The sequence below is a fragment of the Zootoca vivipara genome, chromosome 6 (genome assembly GCF_965207765.1).
Source record: "Zootoca vivipara chromosome 6, rZooViv2.hap1.1, whole genome shotgun sequence".
Lineage (NCBI taxonomy): Eukaryota > Metazoa > Chordata > Lepidosauria > Squamata > Lacertidae > Zootoca > Zootoca vivipara.
In genome coordinates, this window is record NC_142589.1 from 40809620 (window position 1) to 40822279 (window position 12660).

Consider the following 12660-nt stretch of genomic DNA (forward strand, 5'->3'; position numbering starts at 1 on the left):
TTGGAAGAAGTCAGCGTTTTGGGGTAAATGAGCTCAGAGAACTGCAACATAAGGGGATCCCACGCCTCCTGGAGTGAGAGCTGTCTTCCTTGGCCTTTTTTTTAATATATATACATTTTTGTTACAAGGATATCAAACCTCCAAAAGTTTTTATTGTTCAGGCACACCATCCTCTTTATATATGCTAATAGCAATCTTGCTTCTGAGTGCCAGTCCTTTATAAAGTACACGGCTTCTTCCCAAGAATCCTGGGAACCATGGTGTACCCCTCACAGTTTACCTACAATTCCCAGAGCCCTTTAACAAACTCCAGTGCCCAGGGTTGTTGGAGCCAGGTCTGTGCTTTAACTCTGTGGTGTGTCTGCAGCTATAGGACACTGGATATATACATTCTGGTGTTGGATGTGGGGAGTGGGAGGGGAGGAGAGAGGGTGTGCTAACTGGCACATGTTTCCCCCCATTAAGGGTATTAACAGCTTTGCTTGGATTTCAGCTCTGTGTTCCCAGCGCTGCTTGCCCATAATGTAATTAATCTGCCTTTTTGCTTAAAGCCTCTCCTGAGCCCTCGACACCCACCTCTGTTTCCAGCCCAATTAAGCCCTTCCATAGCGTGGCTGCAGTTCTCATACATATCCTGGCACCCTCTACACATTTGCCACGTGCCCAGGCCATACAGGTACAATGGCTGCTTCCAAACTTGGGGCAAACATCCGCCACTATGGCACAGATCTTGCTCGTTATTCAGTTTTCAAATGTCTCTTTCTTTCATTATTTTTCTTGAATGGGCCAAATCCTATCTGGATTGGACAGTCAGCTTCTGCTCAGGCCAGATCCTCTAAACTACTTTAATCACTTGAGGCACAGATTCTGTACGGGAAGTTGTTGCTGTTTTACTCCCCTGGGAACTTTCTCCTGCGATGATACCGAAAGATGGTTGGGCTATGTTGAGGAGGTGGGAAACAGAAGTTAAACGTTATGGTTAGAATGATGGAGGAAACTTCAGTCCACGTAAGACACTTCCACTACTTGGTTCCTGCATTTCAGGTTTCGAGCAAAGATACGGGACTGTGCACTGAAATAAAGTCCAGAAGCCCATGACAGAAGAGGAGAAAGGTATGCATGGCAGTGAATAGAGGAAAGTTTTTCTCCCTCTCCCATAATGCTAGAACTTATGGACATCAAATGAAGCTGAAGATTAAGGCAGACAAAAGACAGGAGCAGCACATAGTTAAACTGGAAATGGCTCCTATACAGGAAGCAACGTTGGCCACCAATGTAATTGGTGTGGGTGACTTTAAAAAAAGATTAGGCATATTAATGTCAATGGCTATCGGCTACTAGCCTTGATGATTATGTTTTACCACCACTGTCGGAGGCAAGGTGCCTGTGATTGTCAGTGGCTGGACAATCACAAGTGAGGAAAGTGCTGTTGCATTTTGTCCTGCTTTCGGCTTTCCCAGAGGCATCAGATTGGTCAGGGCAAGAACAGGATGCAGGACTAGATGGGCCTTTGGCCTGATCCAGCAGGGCTCTTATATTCTGCTAGATAAATGGGTTGCATAACGTCAAGGCTCCAAAGCTTCATCCCTGTGCTTTCCACAATGCTGGTTGAAGGTTTTTAAGAGCTGCAGTGGTTGCTGAGTTGTAGCAGGAGTGTGCCAATGCAGTGCTGTGCTCTGACACTTGTCAAGGTGTTCTGTGTGCCAGAAGCGGTTTAGTCATGCTGGCTACATGACCCGGAAATGCTGCAGACAAATGCCGGCTCCTTCAGCCTGAAAGCGGGGATGAGCACCGTTCCCCATAGTCTAATTCAACTGGACTTAACTGTCCAGGGGTCCTTTACCTTTCCCTGGTACTCAGGGATAGGTGGGGAGTGACCTGGGGGGTGGTTGTTGGCCTGTACAAAGCAGCCCTAAATCTTTGCTTTCATTAGCCTGTGCTTCTTGTACCTGAACATGACAGAAATCTGGGCTTGCGAGCTGCTGTCTCTGGGGCAATGAGCTCAGCATTTTCTGAAAGGCACAAACAAGAGTCTGGTGCCTCCAGAGAGCCTCTGCCCCCCAAGGCCCCCTGCTTATTTCCATTCCACGCTCTGTGCTGGCACGCTTCAGGGAGAAATGGTCTCTTCCCTGTTAAGGCCTAATATAGCAGCAGGTGTGCACTGGGACAAGCAGGGGAGGAAAGATGCTCTGTTCACCCATTGAATGGAAAAATGGGCTAAGGCAGGTAAAGTGTCTTCTTCTAATCTCCTATGCACCTTCACCAGGTACACCACTTGAAATTCCACACTCTACAGTACTTAAATCCTGCAGCAATTTCTCCAGGTCCTTTGATGCAAACTAGATGCTGGAAGCTGCTTTATACCTGAGCAGACTATTCATCCATCTAGCCCTGTATTGTTTAGTCTGACTGACAGTAGCTGTCCAGGATCTCAGATAGCAGCTCTCCTCATTTCCTGCTAGGGATGTTTGAGTATTCCAATGGAAATGGGAAGGCAAATTGCCAGTTCCCCTTACCCCAAATTCCCCTTATCTGTTCCATGTCCAGAACAGGACTCCGGCGAATGGGAATCTAGAAGCATAAAACACACCCTGGTTCAGTGCAGCAATCTAGGTAAAAAATTATCAAACAAAACCAGCAACAATTAAAAACCCAACACAACATCTTTAAGCGGATCTAGATATCAGGTCTAACTTATTTAACAGTAAATAAAAATTAAGGCTCATGGGCAGCTGGTTGGCCACTGCGAGAACAGAGTGCTGAACTAGATGGGCCTGAGCCTGATACAGCAGCGCTCTCTTAAAATCAGAGAGAAAGAGGAGCCAAACTGGATGAAGTACCACAAATGTGGGGCTACCACTGAAAATACCTTATCACTTGTGCATCATCTGACTTTGATTGTACAAGCAAGACCTCTGCAACCGTCCTTAAGGCCCAGGCATAGGTTGCTATATGCCCAGACAAACAGGGACATTGTCTTGGTATCACAATCATGCTAGACCAAATTAGAGGGGGAAAGCAACTTTTGATTGAGGTGCTTGATTCTTTTTCTTCCACATTCCACTGTCTTGCACCCACCTTTCCCCCAAGCTGCATACAAGGCACTGAGATGTAAAGAAACCAAGTGCAGAGACCAGGAGATACATAGCAATAACAAGATGATCTGGTTATTTTAAGGGTCCTCCCTTTGCAGCCAGGATCAAATGTACATCGTAAGCTTTTACGTTTACTTTTAAACTGCCTTTTCGGTCAGGGGAGGGAGCACACAAAGTCGTACTGATCCAAAATCCACAATTGATGTGATGAAATCTGTTGAGAAGGGGGAAAGGCCAAAATCAAGCAATTTGACCAACAAATTTTTAAACTGCCCTGTGTGTAGCAAGGGAGGTGGGACAAGAAGAGGGCTGCCCTTTGTAAATGTGCACATTCAGCAGTTCTCTGCAAGGTCCCTCAGCATTTAAAAGCAGCCAGCAGGGCAGATAATCTGCCTGGTCTTCATTTAAAATTTCGACAAGCCTGTGTTTAAGGGTGAATTAGTGCTGGATATCTGCAGGATTCAGCTAAGAGGATAAGCCAGGCTGATAGTATGTGTGAACAACAGAGGATACCCAGCTCAGCCTGAGTAGTTACCGTACTAGATGAATCACTTATCCAGGGCACACTCTAGATCACTTAACATGAATTAACCACCAGTTTATGCATAGTCAAACATTTATGTGGTTTTGCTGGATTTTTTTTAAAAAATATTTCTATATGCCAGAGCCAGCCCTTACACTAGGCAGAATGGAATGACTCCTTCAGGTTGCAGATGCTGGGGAGACAGCAGTAGCATCCCTCTGAGCCTCCCAGCCATTACCCTCTGACGGAGGACAGAGCTGTGTATGCCATACAGTCTGTCCTGGCCCTCCTAAATTAGCCTCCTGCCCTCAGGTGCAATGGGAGATATTACCCTGTCCTCAGTATTGAAGAAAGTTTCAGCTTATGCCTTAATAAATGTGTTAGGTACTTTTTGATGCAACAGCCTAACGTGTCTCTGGAAGTTACAACTGTATACTGCTGCATTACAAAGCTGGCAGATATGTTTATGATGCTGGGTGGAACTAAAGACTTGGTTATCAGAAAATTATACCTGTATCCAAAACTGACAGGTATGCATTTTGTGTCAAAAACCTTTTTCCTCTGATTGGAAAACAGAAAATATTATCTATCTTGACATAGCAGGTGGAGGTTTCTAATGCTACACAGGCCCTAGGAAACACTGGTGACTTCTCAGGTGCCTGAATTTTGTTCTGATAAATTTCTGGACTATATTGGTAATGCTTTGAGTGTGTAAACAGAAAAGTGTTTTACATTTATTATTGTTGTTGTTATTTTTAGACTGGGATCCAAAATCCCAGGAGTTGAACTACTGCTAGAGACCAATTAGCTGACCCTGTTTTCACCTATAATAGACAAACCAAATTTTCTTTTGGAGCTGTGACAACCTACACAAACTGTACTCTCTGCCAGGGCAGTCTCGAGCAGGTCGCGCGCCCTGGTGCTGAGGGGCAGAGATCGCTCCGGCGCCCCCGCCCTCGCAGGGCGCAGCATGGTTTCCACGCGGCTTTGCTGCGCGGCGCCCTGCCTACTGGCGCAGCGCCCTGACGCACCACGCCACTGGGGGTCTACCTAGAGCCGGCCCTGCTCTCTGCTGCTTGTTCATCGACCTGTTTGGCTGCACTCTCTGCATCCCCATCAGTCACTATTCATAGGTGAACTAAGAGCCCTCTCACATTAGCTGTTCTTGTTTTATTTCATTTGGGTTTGATTTTATATTGACATAGTGAGAATGCACTGCGTAGGAGGTAAGAGGGACTGTGCTGGGAAGAGGCTGCGGCTGGGTGTGGACAATGCATCCTGCCCCTAGATGGTGCTTGATTGAACAATACAAAGAAATATGTACCTAGTGCACTGAATACCAACTACACTTTGGAAGGAAGAAGTTGGGAATCCATAAAGGCAGCAAGATGGAACAAATACAAGGTTTTCTCCAACATTCAGATAGCAAGCAAGCAAGCAAGCAGCTAACCAAACTATCATTGTTAGAAACTTGCTAACAAGGGCTAAGAAAGGGCAGCTCAGGCACATGGAAGCACGACTCCTCTGATAACAGTCCAGCCCTATGTGTATACGAATATTCTAAATTACATACTTCTGTGCTCAGTGGGGCTTGCTCCCAGCTAAGTTGCATAGGATTACAGTCCTAATTGTAGATTTGGGAAGCACCTCAACTGTCATTGAGTCAGTGGTGACTGGTGCCCATTGAGACTGGAGAGGCAGAAGGCACCAGATACAGTGACAGACAGAGCCAAGTACTTCCACCATCCTCTTCTCTGCTGAGGAATCTGACATCCAGTGTCATCCCTAGACAATATGTAACTAAGAAAACAGGCAAGTGGGAGCAAACTGGGGTTAGTGGGGCAATGCCCCATTTATCCTAGTGGACCACCCATCACTGCATCTAGTCCAATTTGTTGCTGGTGTAGGAGAGCCACTACCAGGGATAGAGAAGGAGAGCCACTACTGGGGATAGAGGAGAGCCACTACTGGGGATAGAGTAGGAGAGCCACTACCGGGGAGAGGTCCTGTGATATGAGCCCTACCTGTTCCTGGACTGACTATTCCAGAGGTGGGCAGAAGGTACATCAGGTTTTGCTTGTAGATCTCTGGGTGATTTGCAACAGACTACTATAGCAAGGGTTTCTGAGTCTCAGTTGCTGCTAACAAAATTGTTCTCAACAAAATGACTTTCCCCACTTAAATTAGGTGGTTGAAATTAAAAGGTGTGTGAGTAACCAGGAATAGACTGCTGTGTAAATTGACCGTGGTTTGTAGCCAACTTTTAGTTAGAGTAGACACATTAACATTAATAAATGTAAGTTAGCGGGCACAATGACTACAATCTTGTGAGCTCAATTCAGTTTCGATACTGGGGAAAAACTTCTAGGCTCAGACACAGAGATACTCCTGTTCTTTAATTTGATTGTGTGTGCACGCATGCATGCATGACTCTGGCTGACAGACCTCTGGTCTTCTCTCATGGAAGCATGTGCTCTTCCACTGAGCTTTGGCCTTTCTGCTATCAGACACAAATTCAAGCTGCAAGTTCTCCATCCTTAACTAAAAGCATGAAAGCCATCCATTTGCCCTTGATCTTAAATTAGATCTGCCAAATCTGAAGTCTGCCCATCTCTGGACTATTGCCAGTCTTAGCCACTTCTCATGCCCTGTCCACCTGTGGCCAGGACAGAATAGTTCACACTGACTAGCAGAATTAGCACAGGAGGAAACTTCAGGGCAAGGCTGTTGTGGTGCTCAAGCAGGATTTTGTGTTCAAGCCTGTTTGCTTTGGCCTGTGCCACTCAGAGTAATCCCCATATTGCCCAGTCAACTATGTGGACTAGCACAGGTTTGAACAGCCCCCTTGCGGCTTGTGGGAAATACTATTCTCCACTCTCTCATTTTCTGCTGACACTTAGACTGTGTGCATAGTGTATTTTTAAAGCACACTTTGAACACATTCTTTACCTCAAATAATTCTGGGCACTGTGGTGTGTTGAGGATTGCTGGGAACTGTAATTCTGTGAGGGGTAAGCTTCAGCACCCATAATTCTTTGAGGGAAAGAATGCATTTCAAATGTGCTTTAAAGGTATAGTGAGGACATCCTCCATCTGAAATTACCCTTCTAGAGAGACCACCAGGGGGTGGAAGAGAGTGTGGATGAGGCAACAGGGCTAAGAGGGCAGAAAAAGCAATACAGTATAGACAAAGAGTCTCAAGCTTAGGAAACTCCCAGCCTGGATTTAGCTTCCATTCTCAGCCATCATTTGTTACCTGTGTGCGCACACACAAATGAATCCACCCAATAGAGACTCTTGAATGCATTCTCTTGTCTCCCAGTTGCAGGTGAGACTCAGGCTGCAATTTGTACAGCTATTTGAAAGCTAGTTTGAATGGAAAAAAGATGTTTAAATATACCTTTCCCAAAAAACCAGAAGTATTTTTTGCTAGGATTGATGGGAGAGGAAATTGCAAAGGGAGATCAGACTATTTATGTATGCAATGGGGACTTTATTAGCCCCAAAGTGGAAATTACAGGAGATACCCATGATTGAGGAGTGGCAAATGAAGATGATGGACTATGTTATGCTGAACTGGCAAAGCTGACCTATGGGATCCGAAAGCAGGGCGAGACAAAGTTCCAGAGAGAGTGGAGTAAATTTATTGACTATATTAAGATGAACTGTATAAGTTTGAAGACACTTGCGGGACTGAAATAAATCCTACGAAGTGAATTTGATTTAAAAGAGGAAACTGTGAGATTCAGATTGAGAGACAAATCCGAATGACGGGAGGGAGGGAAGTCACAAGCTCAGCAGAGTGAATGGTACTGATAAGGGAGAATATATGTTGGAATGTAATTTGTTTTGTTTATTGGAAAATTTAATAAAAATTATTTTTAAAAAAATGAATTGGTGGGTGATTGATTCCTCCATCACAAAAAATGGGCACAGCACATCCTGTGGATAGCAAACACCCCTCTTGTCCATTACAAAACTCTCCAGCGACCTACTTTACCCTCCCTGCCTTTGTTCTTAATTCCTAGAAATGGCTGCTCTCCAGATTTTGCCCATCAAGGCAAATTAATTGGAGTCAATCCTAATTTGCTCTCTGCTGTTCTTTGGCCAGAAGATTAAATGCTTTGCAGACATTATCCTCCTCCTCCTCCTCTCTCTTTGCTAAGGGACAAACCTCCCTGAATTGGGAGGGACAGGCGGGTGGGGGGAAAGGATAAGAGAAGGGAGAGTTAAAAGGAGATGATGTTTAAATTCACTCTTTGTAATTGTGAAGCGGGGGTGGGGAGAAGATGCTGCGCTGCAGCCATTGTTGAGAAGCCGGGCACCAGATGGTGAGACTATTCTGGGCAGCTGTGTGACAGTAGCAGGCACACGTAGAGTAGAGCTGTGGGGGCCAAGACCATTCCTATGACAGTGCCCTCTTAAGATCATGCTGGAATATTGTTGATCCCTACAGGGCCTGCATTGAGAGGATATAGTTGAGAGTGGTATGGTTCTCTGTGTGAAAAATTACATCCTCTCTCACTTTAGCATACTGGGGCCACATCCATACCATACATTTAAAGCACTATTAAGGTAAAAGGTAAAGGGACCCCTGACCATTAGGTCCAGTCGTGACCGACTCTGGGGTTGCGCGCTCATCTCGCATTATTGGCCGAGGGAGCCGGCGTATAGCTTCCAGGTCATGTGGCCAGCATGACAAAGCCGCTTCTGGCAAACCAGAGCAACACATGGAAACGCCATTTACCTTCCCACTATAGCAGTTCCTATTTATCTACTTGCATTTTGATGTGCTTTCGAACTGCTAGGTTGGCAGGAGCTGGGACTGAGCAACGGGAGCTCACCCTGTCACAGGGATTCGAACCGCCGACCTTCTGATCGGCAAGCCCTAGGCTCAGTGGTTTAGCCCACAGCGCCACCTGGGTCCCACAAAGCACTATTATACCACTTTAAACAGTCATGACTTTCCCCAAAGAATCATGGGAACTGTAGTTTGTTAAGGGTGCTGAGAGCTGTTAGGAGACTCCCATTCTCACAGGGCTACATACAATTCCTAGTGTGGTTTAACAACCAACTCAAGGAACTCTGTGAAACTGCAGTACATCACACATTTTTTTTTGTTCAACAACAACAACAATAACAACACAGAGGTCTTGTACAAAGAGTCCAAGATCAGAGCAGGTGTTGTTACAAGGTGGAATCACTGCTTGGCCAACACCATCTTAGGCAATATTTGAATCTTTATGAATCCCTTGAGCCAACCAAGGAGAGGCCTACTCTGTTTTGTCCTGTAATGGTTACCAGGTAATTCATTCTCAAAGGGCTAGGACTTCCTGCAATTAGTTTCCTGCAATGTCCCTGGATGTGTTACCTCAAAGCGAAAAAAGAACCTTCTTTCTCAGGACACTGGGGAGAAAAAGGAATGGGATGTTATGGTTACACCGCCATAGGTCCTATCATCAGCATAGTTTCTGGCATTTCAGTTTGGTAAATAACAAGCTTTTTTTCAAAACCAGATGTACTTCCCTCCATCATGTCATATGATTTTAGCAAGTCGTAATCCAGGAAAACCTCCAAGAAGCGGTAGTTTCTCATATGATTCATATATCTCTTTATAGTAGGGGTAGTTCCTACTTTTGAATACCAGTCCCTGGTAAAATAGGATTCCTATTTTGTTTTTAGGAGAGAAACTGTGTGAATGTACATTTGTGTACGTGTATGTGCATATGAATTCTAGGAACTATAGTTTGTTAAGGCTGCTGGCAATAGTTCTATGAGGGGCAAACTGCAGTTCCCAGTATTCTGGGGGCTTTAAATGTATCGTGTGCATGGAGGTTTTATATAAAACATACCAGCAAGCAGTAGGTTGCAGATTGGTGAGGGGCCGCAGCTGATCTAGAGTCATCTTTCCTCACAAGCACAGACATTCTGGTTGCAGGTCTGATCCTAACTCAATGTAAGCACACCACTCAAGCTTTTGATTTCAACGTGCTTTGGTGCACCTAACTCTGTAGGGGATCAAGCTGCTATTTCCTCAAGCTGTTACCAAAATAAGCTCAGTTCTAGAAGACCCCTACCCCCATTCAGTGTGAAGCTGGATTTAAATAGAATTAACTGAACATGAATCCATTCCTTTTGGCCTTCATCCAGATTTGAAGATACTGATAGTGGCCTTTTTTGCACTCTGAGAAGGGCACCTTCTTTGCTGCATGTTCTCCTTGCCCCAGGCATCTGGCAAAATCAGGTGCCTCATGTAGCTTGTCTTTGTTACTGGCAGAGAACTAAGTTTTGGTGAGGGACAGCAGCTCCACTTGTATTATGTCAGTAATTAAAATACAGAATACTAGCAGCTTCATATGTGGTGTTACTCTGGAATTCTAAAACACATGCTCACTGGACAACAGTCATTCATTCCCCTTACCTTGGGATTCCCTGGAATAATAGTTTGTGACTAAGTGTTTGGGCACTTCCAGAGTTTTGCTATTTCGGGGTGGGATTCATTCACATATTGGTAAATTCAGGTCACATAATTAAAACTGATTTGTAGCTCTTGCATAATGTATTCACTCCCCTAATTTGATTTTTTTGTGACAAGGAAAGTGATGGGGAAATGCCCTGGGAAATTTGGGGTAACGTTTGCTTGACACAGTATCGTCTAACCTCCCTGCAAACTTTGTGCGAATAAAGGGGGGGGGAACTGATTTTCCAAATGAGTTTTCAAAAACTGAAAAATACCCACACACTATTTGTTTGACATAAGTTTTTAAAACTAGCCATTTTATAAATGCAGACAACAAAATATCTCTGCAGCACACAGAAACATTGTCACACGATATTTAGGTGACCTAGTATCAATGAGATAATGAACTGGACTGTATTTGTTTTCAAAAGAATGGTGTTTGCAGATAGCATTACTTTTCTACTGATGTCACACAATAGATGATTTTTTCCACAAGAAAACAAGTGGTTTTGTTAAGAGAAGTATCCAAAGAATTGGGGAGTACAGATGAGAGAAGCTTGCTTTTGAGTCAAGTAGAGGCTTAATCCAGGAGTGGGGCCAACTCTTGCCTCCACATCACACATGATGTCAGTGTCTGTTTACAATTTCCAAAGGACAAACAGGATGGTATTTCTGCAAAAGAATTAATGAATACTAATTGGGTCTTAGAAATGACAATTCATAGAAACCAGAGTGAACATTCCTCTCTGAGGTGGTCTTTTTCTGAATTTAAATACTTTAACACACACACACCCTGAATGTTTTCAAGGCTAGTAGAGCTGCTGACCTGGAGTTTGTTGATTGATTTGACACAATTTCTTTTAACCTGTATTGTGATTTTTAGGTTGGTTCAGTTGGCACAAACAGTGAGTATCTCTCACATATGACAACAGACAAATTGAGCACAAGCTTTCTAGGTAGTCTGGACCCATCTCCATCTTTGGGCTTATTGAATGCATGTGACTCGTCTAATTTACTGCAATTAATTTGATAAATGTATGATTTGTCTTCACTGTCCACAGTGCAGCTGGCTCCAGTTTTGGGGGTCAGTCAGGAGCTCTCAGCAGGCCTCAACCGTAGCACTCTTGTTCTGCAACGCACATCTGCAAACTTGTTTGCTTTTCTCTTCTGGGCCCAATCCATGCAACCATTCAGATAAAGCGAGAGGGAGAGAGAATAAAGCAGGCAGAGGATGCTGCTGTATCACCTCACTCCTCTGATTGTTTGCATGCTAGAAATGACAAGTGAACACAGACATTGACAGCGATGAGGAGCAAGACCAGCCATCTCCAGGGAATGGCAGTGGCCACTTTGCATAGGTATTGGCTGCAAGAGGTGCTCAACAATTTTTGTAAATAGCCCTGTGATCTTCAGCTGAAGGACAGTATAGAAATTTAATTAATAAAATAATACGTAAATAATACTGCTGCCGCCAGCCCTGACTGGCACTTTCAAGCATCTGTTGAAGTAGGCACTTGCTTCCAAGGCCCAGCTGCTGCACATGGTTTCTCTCTCTTTGCCTTTGAACAATGAAGAGTCCTGCAATCCTTGAAAGGAGAGAGGACATGCTACCCTTGTAGGATAACATGTGTCAGAAGGGAAATAAACAGATATTGCTATTGCAAAAGGTAAATGCAGTTGGAGCGAACTTTATTGCTTGTGCATCAAAGCTTTCAGTTAACCTCATCTCTGATTTAAATATTGTCCTATACTGTTCCACTTTCAGCTTTGTTAAATTGGAAGAGAATGTGTTAATCCAGACATAAAGTCGCAATCCTCTTATACTAAAGTAGCCCCATTAAAATAAACTGTACCAATTTTGAGCAATAAGAAAGCAACTCTGGGAACAAACTTCAGCGAGTTAATAGTCCTAGAACTGGCCACTCAGGAAGCAGTCTAGTGTGTTTCTTTCTTATCCAATCTCATGTATTTATTAGTTTTCACAGAAGTCTTCATGGTGAACCCTGACTTCTTTGCCATGCTAGGATCTGGATTACGGTGATGGCTTCTATTTATTATTTATGGTTCTCTCTAATAGCAAACTCAGGTGGTAAGCGCCGACAGAGATCGAGCTAAAACAAGGGCATTAGAAAATAAGATGGAGTGGTATGAGCATCCTCAGGGGAATCCAAAGTACAAAACATTAAAGGGGAACCCACAAAAACCAGCTCAGTGAGGATTGTACCAAAGAATGTTGAGTGTTTATGGAAGGAGGAAACCAGAAAATTGGGGGTCATGGGAAATTGATTACCCTGCTTGAACTCTTTATGCTCTCATACAAGAGGACATAGCTTGCTGACAGAAACTCTAGAAAAGAAGAGCAATACTGCCTAAAGGTGAGATTACACTGTAACACCAAAATCCATATTAGGGAAATAATTTTATCATCAAATAGAATCATAGAATTGTAGTGTTGGGTCATCTAGTACAACTGGCTGTTCTCAACTCTTTGTCAGGCTAGATGGTAAATAAGAAATTTAGATGCCTGTGCAACTAAATTTACAAGCTAAAGCAAAAATGCAGCAGTAGGCAACACATGAAAA